The sequence below is a fragment of the Nanorana parkeri genome, unplaced genomic scaffold (assembly GCF_000935625.1).
Source record: "Nanorana parkeri isolate BGI_ZX_2015 unplaced genomic scaffold, ASM93562v1 scaffold53, whole genome shotgun sequence".
Taxonomy (NCBI): Eukaryota; Metazoa; Chordata; class Amphibia; order Anura; family Dicroglossidae; genus Nanorana; species Nanorana parkeri.
The window spans coordinates 2,426,252-2,439,186 of record NW_017306321.1 but is presented as its reverse complement, the minus strand read 5'-3'; the positions used below and the strand labels follow the sequence as shown (position 1 = coordinate 2,439,186).

Genomic DNA, 12,935 nt, shown 5'->3' with positions numbered 1-12,935 from the left:
TCCTGGGCAGGAGGGTACGGTAAGCCTGAGACACATGGCGGGGAAGGAAACTGGGGGGAGGGTGCAGCTCAATTGCAAGTGTATAAAAGTGAAAGCCCCCCCAAAAGAACTTCTTTGTGAATAGTTACAGGCAGATTCCATATTTTGCATGCTGTGCTGTATAATATCACCATAATGTGGTGCAGGGGCGGGCAAAGACACATTGGGGGTCTATTTATAAAGAATTCCCAGAACCCTTTGCCCTGCAAATAACCGCGAACATTTATTTTAGGTGAATAATGCCAAAAAGCAAACGTTTTTTAATATATATTTTTTAGTATGAATGCTTTGCCACATAATACCACATTTTGGTCACTTGATGGAGCCGTAGAGCATAGGAAATAAGTATTTCCTATGCTTCTCAACTCCATCTAGTGGCCACAATGTAGTATTACTTGGCAGTACATGCCCAAAATGAATTTCACAAATGAAAAGCCCTGCGATTTGTCTATAATAGACTGAAATGTTCCTAGAGCTAATAGTAGCTGCCCTGTTAATGCAATTTAAGGAAATAATATTGTAAGTAGGTTGATTTCAACTTTTTGAAAACCTATCCAGCTTCTAAAAAAAAAGGAGTTTTCATTTAACTACCGGCTGGTGTTGTGATTTATGTATGTGTTCAAAATGTGACTCTGGTGGGACTCGAACCCACAACCTTTGAATGACTACACTCTCTAGAAGTCCAATGCGCTATCCATTGCGCCACAGAGCCAGCTACATGCTGCGTTCCATGACCTATGACTCTGCCTGTGCTATCAGTCTGTCACTTTAAATCCTAAGCCTATTTATAGCACAATGTGTGAACAGCAAAAACTCCCTCTGGTTAAAACCAGACAGCTGAGTGCTGGACCTGATACTTAATTTTTTTAAAGTGAACCTGCAGTCCCTTTCTTTCACAACAAAAATGTGCCCTGCTTAAAAAAACCTGGAAGTGCTCAGAGCTGAGGAATTTTGAGTTTAATCTCCACATGAGAGATCACTCATGTCCCGTTGCTCTCCATCCTGATCTCCCCCCCTACTAGTATATATATATAGTGCAATATAAATGGGTATATATATATATATATATTTAGTTTTGGATTGTGTAGGGTATAGTTAAAAGGCCTGCCTGGAGTTTTTTTTTTCTATGTTCCACTAGGGAGATTTCCCTTCATTTCCTATTCCATAGGCACAGCAGGAAGTGAGAGGAAATCCCTCCCAATCCTCTTAGGGCTAGTTTAAACCAGCCCCAGTGCGTTCCGGCCCGATTTGCTGCCGGAACGCACTGGAACGCACCCCGGCCGATTCACTGCGTTCTAGGGTCGGAGGGGGCGTGGTGGTGCATTGAAGTCGATTGCACTGCAGCCACATCCCCGACCGCAGTGTGATCGCCTGCACTGGAACGCATGGCAAATCAATGCCTGTGTTCCGGTCCGGTCAGAAAAAATAGTGCATGCACAATTTTTCTACCCGCTCCAGACCGGAACGCAGGCATTGATGTGCCACACGTTCCGGGGCGGGCGATTGCACTGCGGGCAGGGGGCGTGGCTGCGGTGCCATTGACTTCAATGCACCGCCATGCCCCCTCCAGCCCCAGAACGCAGTGAGCTGGCTAGGATGCGATCCAGTGCGTTCTGGCACCAAATCGGGCTGGAATGCACTGGGGCTGGTGTAAACTAGCCCTCAGACAATTGTCACCGCTACAAGTATTCCCAGTGGAAGACGTCCCCTTTATTTCTGTTGGATTTCTCTTGACTTTTAGTCCCAGTAACAATGGTCACCAGGACAAACAGAGCGGGGGAATCTCAGAGACACAGACACAATAAAAACAAATCTGACAAAAGTCCTAACTCTTTCCTTTCTACCTTTCTCTATCCAACAACACAAAGAAAGGATTTGACTGTAGATATCCTTTAAATGTCCCGCCCACTGGTGTCTGCAGTTTGCTATTTTCCCTTTTGCACAGCATGATATGTTATATTTATTTATTATTGGCATTTACCCAGCGCTTTACCTGCACATCAGTCCCTGCCCTCAAGGAGCTTACAATCTAAGGTCCTTATCTCATATGAACACATACAGGGCCAATTAATCTTCCAGCAAGTTTTTGGAGTGTGGGAAGAAACTAGAGTACCCGGAGGAATCCCACACAAGCACAGGGAGGACATGCAAACTCCTTGTAGATAGTGACCTGACTGGGATTTGAACCAGGGACCTCTTGTACTACAAGGCAGAAGTTCTACCCACTACGACATTAGGAATCAGCATAGGCAGAATTGATCTACATAAACTGGGTCAAAACGCTCAGACCTAGACACACTTTTCATAGCTTTGGTAAAGCCCTTAAACCACCCTTCAGCTATGCTTAAAGTAGAACTCTAAAGCCCAACTCCAGCTTCATTAAAAAATGATTACAAAAGTATCCCACGCCTTGCTGAAATAAAACGTAAAATAGCAAGTCTGGCAGCAATGCTCACCTCCTATCCGGCGCTGTGTCCTGACTCTCTTGCTCTATCATCTTTTCTGGGTTAAGGACCCACCACCTGGGGGGCGCTTCATCAAGCCATCTTGGACTTATAGATGAATGCTGCAGAGCGCGATATTCAGGCTTATTTCCCCAACCGGGAGCCACAGGTGCTGCATACAACCACCCATAGAAATCAATGGCTCTGTGCAGCTGTACGCGGGTGCATAAATGTCTCAGAGTACTCCATGTGATTGCGGGTAGCTTCTGCCACTTGCTATAGGGTATCAGGAGTGTGACACCATTGTTCCGGCCCATGGTATAGTACTTTAAATAGGTTTGATTACTTGGAAAGATGATTTCAATATGTAACTAAAACAGTGTCCATAATGCAACAGCCACATTCCATATTTTGCATGCTGTGCTATATATTACCATGATGTGGTGCAGCGGCAGGCAAAGACACATTGGGGGTCTATTTATAAACAATTCCCAGAACCCTTTACCCTGCAAATATCTGTGAATGTTTGTTTTAGGTGAATAATGCCAAAAAAACAAACATTTTTTTTTTTTTTTTAGTTTGAATGTGTTGCCACATAATACTACATTTTGGCCACTTGATGGAGCCGAAGAGCATAGGAAATAAGTCATTCTTATGCTCATCAGTGGCCATAATGTAGTATTACATGGCAGTACATGCCCAAAACGTATTTCACAGACGAAGGACTCTGCTGTTTGTCTATAAATATTTTGAAACTAAGACTGAAATGGGGCTTGGGCTAATAGTAGCTGCCCTGTTAATGCAATTGAAGGAAATAACATAAGAAGGTTGATTTCAGGTTTTTAAAACCTATCCAGCTTTTCAGTTTTCATGAAACTACGGGCTGATGTTGTGATTTATGTACCGTATTTGCCGGCGTATAAGGCGACCTGGTGTATAAGACGACCCCCTAATTTTCCACTTAAAACATAGGTTTTGGGCGATACTCGTCATATAAGACTACCCCACTTCCGAGGCAACACCATTTAAAAAAATAATGGATGGATGTGCGGTAATACTGTATGCAAGGTAGCTTCAGCTACATACAGTATACCGCGCTGAGCCAATCATGGCGAGCAATGTATTATATTAATGAATACAAAGCTTGCTTGGATTGGCAGAGGTTGTGTACATCGCTCGCCGTGATTGGCTCAGCTACTGTATGTAGCCGAAGCTACCGTACATACAGTATTACCGCACATCCAGCGGGCTGACAGATTAGGGACGTTCGTTTGGGGCCACCTTGGCCTAAACAAACTAAAGGTATACATTGTATACGCCGCGTATAAGACGACCCCCGATTTTCGGAGGATGTTTTTAAGTATAAAAAGTAGTCTTATACGCCAGCAAATACAGTATATGTTCAAAATGCGACTCTGGTGGGACTCGAACCCACAACCTTTGAATGCCTGCACTCTCTAGAAGTCCAATGCGCTATCCATTGCGCCACAGAGCCAGCTACATGTGTCCATGCATCATCACGGCTTGTGCTGGCAGCCTTTCACTTTAGAATCCTAGGCTTTTTTATAGCACAATGTGTGAACAGCAAAAGATCCCTCTGCTAAATAAAACACAGCTGAGTGCTGGACCTGATACTTTTTTGTTTAAAGTGATCCTTCAGTCCCTTTCTTTCACAACAGAAATGTGCACTGTTCCACTTTTTAATTTTATTTTTGTTTTTACTCATGTTCGGCCCTCCCCTGCCTCTATAATGGCATGAAGCCTCCTACTGCAGCCTCCTGGAAGACGTCCCCTCTATTTCTGTTGGATTTTTCTTCACTTTCAGACCCAGTAACAATGGTCACCAGGACAAACAGAGCGTGGGAATATCAGAGACACAGACACAAGTAAAAAAACAAACAAAACCTGACATAGGTTCTAACCCTTCCCATCTCTAGCCAACAACAAAAAATAAGGTTTAGATACAGTTTACATTTCCATACTCAGCCGCAATGTATTTTGTCATTTAACCCAATATTTATACAAAGCATTCCACTAGAGGGAGACAAAACCCCACCACCATATTTATTAGGCTTTTCCTGGTGTCTACAATTTGTACTTTTTACTTTTGTACAGCACTGCATCATATGTTGGTGCTTTATATATGATGAACCGTAACAATATGAATCAGTATAAGCAGAATTGATCTAAAAAAACTGTGTCAAAATGCTCAGACCTTGACACGCTTGAAGTAGTTCTAGAGAGCTCCCGGCCGGCTGTTTTTTTACTACGGCCGGCCGGGAAGTGGTTAAACAAAAAAAATATTTTTTTTACCAAAAACGGCCGGAGCTCATCAAAAACGCGGCACAACCCACTGCACTGCGTGTGCAGAAACTCATGCAGATCTGCTCTGCATTTGGTGTGAACAAGGCCTTATAGTACCCTTCAGCTATGCTTAAAGTAGAACTCTAAAGCCCAACTCCAGCTTCATTCAAAAATGATTACAAAAGTATCCCACGCCTTGCTGAAATAAAACGTAAAATAGCAAGTCTGGCAGCAATGCTCACCTCCTATCCGGCGCTGTGTCCTGACTCTCTTGCTCTATCATCTTTTCTGGGTTAAGGACCCACCACCTGGGGGGCGCTTCATCAAGCCATCTTGGACTTATAGATGAATGCTGCAGAGCGCGATATTCAGGCTTATTTCCCCAACCGGGAGCCACAGGTGCTGCATACAACCACCCATAGAAATCAATGGCTCTGTGCAGCTGTACGCGGGTGCATAAATGTCTCAGAGTACTCCATGTGATTGCGGGTAGCTTCTGCCACTTGCTATAGGGTATCAGGAGTGTGACACCATTGTTCCGGCCCATGGTATAGTACTTTAAATAGGTTTGATTACTTGGAAAGATGATTTCAATATGTAACTAAAACAGTGTCCATAATGCAACAGCCACATTCCATATTTTGCATGCTGTGCTATATATTACCATGATGTGGTGCAGCGGCAGGCAAAGACACATTGGGGGTCTATTTATAAACAATTCCCAGAAGCCTTGCTGAAATAAAAAAAAAAAAGTAGTCTGGCTGCAATACTCACCTCCTGCACTGCAAGGGGTAAGTGCTCATTTTTGCCTAGGTGCTAAAAAAAAAAAAAAAGGTTATACTCACCCGATCCTCGGAGACGGCTTGCTCTTAGACTGATACTTCCAGCCTCGCTCTCCCTCCACTGCAGCGTTCTAAGGTCCCTCAGTCATCATGTTCAATACACTGTGAGGGGGGATTTATCAAAGCAATTGTGACAGTTTTAGCCTCTTAGATCTCTCTTTCAACATGTGCCCCTGTTTTGACCAGAGCTTGCACTACTTTTCCAATTGCATGTGTTTTCATCTGCACTTGTCCTGCGGCTGTCTGAGACTGGAGCATCACCTAACAAAACAATCGCAACTTAAGAAGTCCCCATGACCACTTCCTCAAGATGCGACAGTTAAGCTTTTTGCCTGGAGGTGCGAATCTTCTTTCCTGGAGTCTATTTCACCTCATTTATCAACAACATTTCACTAGCAACCAGGGGCGGACTGGGCCGGGGGGCAGGGTGGCAATTGTTCCCCGGGCCTCTCTGATGCCATCGCGAATGGCCGCTGCCACCTGCACCCAGCCGGCCGCCCGCCCTCCGCATCGGACGCGGCTCTGTGAATGTTCTAGAGTGGGAGGGGGGCAAAGTTGCTGCCCCATGGGCCTCTGGGTTGTACTTGCCCCCTGGGCTAAAAGTTGCCAGTCAGCCCCTGCTAGCAACCTAAATCTGGTGCAAATATATTCCGTGCAAGTACAAACGCTCGCAATTGTTATGATAAATTCCCCCCATAGTGTATAGAACATCAGGGCGCCAAGGAACATACCTCTTCTGCAGTGGAGGAGGAGACAGGCTCCAGGGATCGGAGTAGCAGCCAGCTGGCTTCGTGGTTCGACTTCATCAAGCCATCTTGGGCTTATAGGTGAATGCTGCAGCGTTCAGGGCATATTTCCCCAATCAGGAGCCACAGGTGCTGCATACAGTCGCCCATATAAATCAATGGCTCTATGCAGCTATACACCTGTACTTGTATAAACATGTGCATTCATATGTCTGTACGCATGTGTGTGTTTACACAAGCACAGATGTATATCCATATACAACTGCATAGCCATTGATTTCTATGGGTGGCTGTATGCAGCTCCTGCGTCTCCCTGGTGGGGAAAACGCCTGAATTGTATGTTGTATAGCCCCAGGGTCATGTGTGTATGAGTTCTAAGCAGCACAGGGATGAGCAGTTAAGAAAACTTGTTGTCCCTGTATAGACAAAGCAACTTAAAGTATAAACAAAACCAGCCACTAAGATCTCATATAAATGTTAACTTCTTAAAGTAATTTATGGTGATCCTGCTATGAAGGTCCTTGTTCACAGGGTGAAAATGCAGGGAGAAAAATATTTGCTTTAGAAGCCAAATGTCGTCTTGTAATACTGCAATATGAGCACTAGATGGAGCTGATGAACATAGGAATTAAATTCTTATTCCCTATGCTTCAGCTCCATCTAGTGGTCAGTATCCAGTATTACAAGATGACAGTCAAAAATATTGACAAGAAAGTATATAAGAAAATTGGTTTTGTGTGTTCATTTGCACAGAATGAACATTCAGAGATTCACTGGGGCCAATGGCTCTGTGAACTGACCACTATATATCAGTCAGTACTTGGAACTGGATTGCAGGGTATCCACAGCCAGCAGATGTGACTTAGTGATGTGACAGTGTGAGCATCACCTACTCCCATTTCCGTAAGTGCTTTATCCTCCATCGTTTAATAAGCCCGGAGACTTTCTTTAAATCCCGGCTAGAACAAAGACAAGCTAAAAATAGAAAACCAAACTACACAAATCTTTTGCAGTAGGGCAGCCATCTGGGATTGGTGCACACTTGGAATCACACCGTGGAATCCTGCTTTGCAGTACATGTGATACCGTCTGTGGCTTATTCTTGGTCAGACTCTTCTTCCATTCTCCCCAAGCTATGTGTGACCCAGACATAACAAACCACAAGTTTATGCCTCAGCCCAGTGGAAAACCATTGGTGAACATTTCGGTGTTAGGTAGCACTAACAGGCTGACAGATGAAAGGAAAAGCCTGGGAAACCCAGCCAGCAATGTAAAGTGAAGAGCAAAACAAGACTTCACCGAAGCTGAGGCATTGAAATCTAAGTTCCCTTGTTCCTGTCATACCATTCCATTACATGGGCATACTGCTTGCCTGTGGTGCAGGGGGGCCATTGGTGGCCTGGGGGGGCCCCACCCCCCCCCCCCCAATTGCGTATTTAAATGTATGTTGCATTTATTATCTTGAAGCCCAATCGAAATGTCAGCTTAAATCAGTTAAATACAATACAGTTCATTTTTTTAATAGAAAGCAACCACAGCCTGAGTAGAAAAGTCTATCTCCCTCCAGCATGCTGCCGAGAAGGACCCTTGCTCTCTGTGTGGAAGCAGAGGTCTCTCTGTAGATTTCTGACAAGTCCAACTAGGTCAGAGCTTGAGATCTCCAATCAGCAGGGAGCATGAGCTGTGCTGATTGCACAGCTTTAGGTGTGACTAAGCTGGAGAGACCTCAGCAGAGAGACCACTGCTTATACACAGAGAGCAACAGTCCTTCTCTGCAGCATACCAGCATGGAACAGGCTTTTTATTACGCAGGCTGTTTTCTATAGAAAATGAACTGTGAGACTTTTGTTTTGATCAAATAGGAATGTATTGAAATTCAATTCGACTTTAAATTGATCCTGTTGCTGTGTTAGAAAAAATATGGGCCCAGACCACCCTGTAATAGAAGAAGCGGAATGCTCATCTGTCTGGTGGGCCTAATCAAATCAGCATTGTGTTCCACAGCTATGAGCTCTACTGCTATCTGACAAATCGGGGTGTGTTGAATTGCATGCCCCCCTCTACACTATGTAGTTTTACCAACCCCTTGATATATCACTACTACATTGACATATCAGCGCCTAGCAGGGGAGACATTGTCCGGCAGTGCTGGTAGCTGTGGAACAGAATGAAGATTTTATTTACTGCCTGCCGTACAGGTAAGAATTCAGCTTCTTCTATTACAGGGGGCTAAAGGCTCACTATTAGACAGCAATAGGGTGACTTTAATATGTTTCTGTAACCTCTAACCTCTGAATGGCCACAATAAAGTCCAGTGTGCAATATAGTTATATATTATTTAACACTTGAGGCAATGACAATACTCTTCTTCTTTGTATTTCCTTTTTATCCTACTATTGTGTTATTGTATTACGTTTACAACATCAAAATGAGACTACAAATGGCCATTTTAACACACAGCGTGCAGGTATGGACAGTACAGGGGCTGAGTGGTTAGTACGCTCCACTTGCAGCACCGGGGTCCCCGGTTTAAATCTCTAAAGGGAAATATAGGAAGTTCCTATACTCATCAGCACCATATAGGGGTGCTAGTGCGCGCAAACGCCATCCACCACAATATCACATATTAGACAACACAGCCAGTTTGGTAATCAAACTTTTCTCTCCTTTGGTTCAGTGGCGTCACAAGGGGGGTGCGCCCCGCACCTGGGTGACACCATTGGAGGGGTGACACCAAAATGACTGACAAATGACTGACAGTCATTTTGGTGTCACCCCCTATGAAATGTCGGGCACTCGGTCATGGACCGAGAGCCAGACAGTGTCAGGAGAGACACTTTATCCCGCCGGGAGAACGTCCCCTCCTCTCTCTAACGGCGCCCATCACCAAGATGGCCGCCAGCAGGCGTAAAAAAGACCACCGCAGGCGTAAAAAAGACTTCATCGTGCAAGCGCGGCAATGTGAGGCGCATACGTGATGACATCATGGTGGGGTGTCACCCGGTCTCCGCCCCCGGGTGACACCCAGCCTCGGGACGCCACTGGGCTTGGTCACCTCCATATCACTAGCCTGTGATTGGACAGTGAAGGAGCAGAGCAGACTAATGAGGTCATCTCTCTGCTACTGTTAGCATGTTCCTTACCAGCACATTTGAATGCAGCATAGCTTGATTTGTTCCTAGTACTGCCCCTTCCTCATCTGAGTTTTAATATATACAAGAGAAGTATATCAAGTCAAGTTGCTTTAAAAGAGAACTATGGGGTAAGTGTTTTCCCCCATAGTTCTCTTTAGGGTCACAGGAAGACATATACCAACCTCCTCCCGTGACCCAAAGCTCAGTATATCGTGAGCTACAGCACCCAGTATACTGAGACCACCGCAGCCAAGACGGATCCCGACAATGCTGTCGAGATCCACCCAGGTGGCTGAATGACAGCAGGCTCTGCCTATCTAGAGGCAGAGCCTGCTATGCATGCCCCCTCCCCCATCCATTCCGCCAGTCAGTGCTGGAGGATCAGAGAGGGGAGGGGGGAATCTCTGCGGGGAGCTACGAGTGACAGTCACGGCTCTCTGCAGGGACAGGATCGAGAAGTGAGCGAGCAACGGTATGTGTTCGCTCACTTCCCGATCTATTGAACTGAGACGCTGCTTCTCGCGGTACGAGAAGTGAGCGCAGCTGAAGCGGATCCCGACAATTGTGCCGGGATCCGCCCAGCTGCGTGACTGACAGCTGGCTCTGCCTATCTAGAGGCAGAGCCTGCTATGCATGCCCCCTCCCCCATCCATTCCGCCAGTCAGTGCTGGAGGATCAGAGAGGGGAGGGGGGAATCTCTGCGGGGAGCTACGAGTGACAGTCACGGCTCTCTGCAGGGACAGGATCGAGAAGTGAGCGAGCAACGGTATGTGTTCGCTCACTTCCCGATCTATTGAACTGATGTGTGACAGTTTCATTGTCACATGTCGGCTCGAACTATGAGGATGAGGGATTTTCACTCACCTCATAGTTCTCCTTTAACTGACATCATATGCGGATTGAAGCTCATCCCTTTGATCTTCAGAAAATGGAACACAATAAATACTAAAGTATCAATAATATAGTTTGGATCTGAAAAGTTTTTATAAATACTGTGTCAGAAGGTCGGTTTCATGACTGTTGTAGTTACACAGGAACTCTCTGCTGTCATTTTGACAGCAGGAAATTGCTGGCAAATGATATAGGGGGTTGGTAGTGGGGCAGAAGGGCAGTGCGTATTACACAGGCCCTGTTGGGTTTTTTCGGGCTGTATGTGGTATGCCCAATGTCCACAACTGGTAAAAAAATCTTGCTTCTCTGTATAGTTTGTAAACATACAGTATAGGTGCATGGGGCAGCCATGTTTCCTTATTACATATGCTGCTTCCACTTCCTGCGTTTTTCCGCACAGTAGTTGTGTCTTGATGATTTCACTTCAATTCTTCCAGTCAGGTCTGACTAAGTAAAAACTGCTCTCTGAGTGGCTGAGAGGGAGCAGCGGTTGTTGAGCACTGAAGCTGATTGGCTCCAACGAAACACAGTTAAAGAGTAACTCTAGGAATGTAACCCTTGCAGTGGGGCCACCCCTGCTCTGCAAACGTTAAATGCTCCTTTTGTCTAGGTCAGGGGTCAGCAACCTTAAACACTCAAAGAGCCATTAGGACCCGTTTCCCACAGAAAATAAAACACCGGGAGCCACAAAACACTTTTGACATCTAAAATGAAGATAACACGGCATATCTCGTTTTTTACCTTTATACTTTGTATAGCATGTATATAGGTATATCCGGGCTTAGTAACGCACTGCACTCGGGGCTTAGTAACGCACTGGACTCGGGGCTTAGTAACGCACTGGACTCTGGGCTTACCTGAGACCCCGCAGAGCCCACCTGAGAGTGACCCTGCAGAGCACACCATAGATCCTGCACAGCCCATCTGAGACTCTCTATGGTGGGCTCTGCAGGGCCTCAGGTGGGCTGGTCGCTGGGGTCCCTTTCCCTGTATCTCCTCCTGATACAGCTGATACTCATGTAAGAGGCCCCCCAGGCCGCCCAGACCCCCTCACATGGGTACCGGCCGTACCCCCCTGGTGGCGGTGTTCTATCTAAGTTTGTGACTACGTTACAATGTGTAACCGGTGACATGGTCACACATTTCAATCTAATCCCGCCCAGATTTTTGGCGGTGGAATGTGTGACCCCCAATAGGTGAAGCATTCCAACACTTTTTCAGCTGTTCCAGGGCAGATCGGCATCGCAAATCGTATGTGCAGGAGAACTGATCTGCCCCGGAACAGCTGATTGGCCCTGAAATGTCACTTCTATCCGACTTTGTGAGTTCGGTGGAATGTGAGATCGCAATCACAAAGTCAGATAGGTGAGTAACAGGACCCGCCCCCTTGCTGAGAACTCCATCAGCAGTGTGGGGCCCCGGGATCCTGCCCTACCGCATATTCCACCCGGGGGGTGCCCGGGACCGAACCTCACTTGGCCCCCCACAGCCTCAGGCCCCGGCGGTAGTTCTGCCCCTGGACAGGGAGCCGCAGCAGAGGGATGAAAGGGCCACATGTGGCTCCGGAGCCGCGGGTTGCTGACCCCTGGTCTAGGGAGTGAAAATTAAGAAGATATGCTCAGCCGATCCTTGATCCCACCTGGCTGCTAGACTGGTCCCTGCAGCCTCTTATCCACCCGAGCTCCGGCTGTCTAAGGACCGGTGCCTTATCATATGTAATACAGTGCAATAGACGTGAAGACACTGAGGAACATTCCACAGCAGGAGCAGAGGGGGAGAGCAGTTACTGCTGCAGGACTTAGGATCAGGTATTTCATTATTATTGTCCCTAGAGAAAAACAAGCAGTTAACCTTTTGCAGTGCGGGGATAGCCCCATTCCAAGGGTTAGCGTTTCTAAAAAACCTTGTAATTCTTCTTTAACCACCGGAATGAGAATTTAGAAATTTGGGAATGCAATAACATAATGAAAATATGGCTTTAAAAAGGCTTGCTGAGAGCAGATCTGTGGGAGGGACTAGACAGGCCTCACATACTACTGAAAACTGCAGGAGGGAGCTGAGACAAGACCAGTCACCCTGCACAAGGAGAGAGAAAAGCAGTGAGCGGTCTTTATTACAGGAGTGGGTGGAGACAAGACCAGTCACCCTGCACAAGGAGAGAGAGCAGCAGTAGGCGGTCTTTATTACAGGATTGGGCGGGGACAAGACCAGTCACCCTGCACAAGGAGAGAGAGCAGCAGTAGGCGGTCTTTATTACAGGATTGGGCGGGGACAAGACCAGTGACCCTGCGCCAGGAGAGAGAGCAGCAGTGGGCGGTTTTTATTACACGAGGGGGCAGGGACAAGACCAGTCACCCTGCACAAGGTCAGAGAACAGCAGTGACCGGTCTTTATTGCAGGAGGAGGGGGGGACAAGACCAGTCACCCTGCACAAGGTCAGAGAACAGCAGTGACCGGTCTTTATTGCAGGAGGAGGGGGGGACAAGACCAGTCACCCTGCACAAGGTCAGAGAACAGCAGTGACCGGTCTTTATT

General features: G+C 46.5%; 2 non-coding genes across 2 annotated transcripts; both read right to left on the bottom strand.

The window, feature by feature from the left end:
* Nucleotides 1–666: 666 nt before the first annotated feature.
* Nucleotides 667–751, bottom strand: TRNAR-UCU. Its single transcript is given in 2 exon segments — nt 667–702; nt 715–751. It is a non-coding gene; the product is annotated as a tRNA-Arg (tRNA).
* Nucleotides 752–3,893: 3,142 nt separating this feature from the next.
* On the bottom strand, nt 3,894–3,978 carry TRNAR-UCU. Its single transcript is given in 2 exon segments — nt 3,894–3,929; nt 3,942–3,978. It is a non-coding gene; the product is annotated as a tRNA-Arg (tRNA).
* Nucleotides 3,979–12,935: the final 8,957 nt, after the last annotated feature.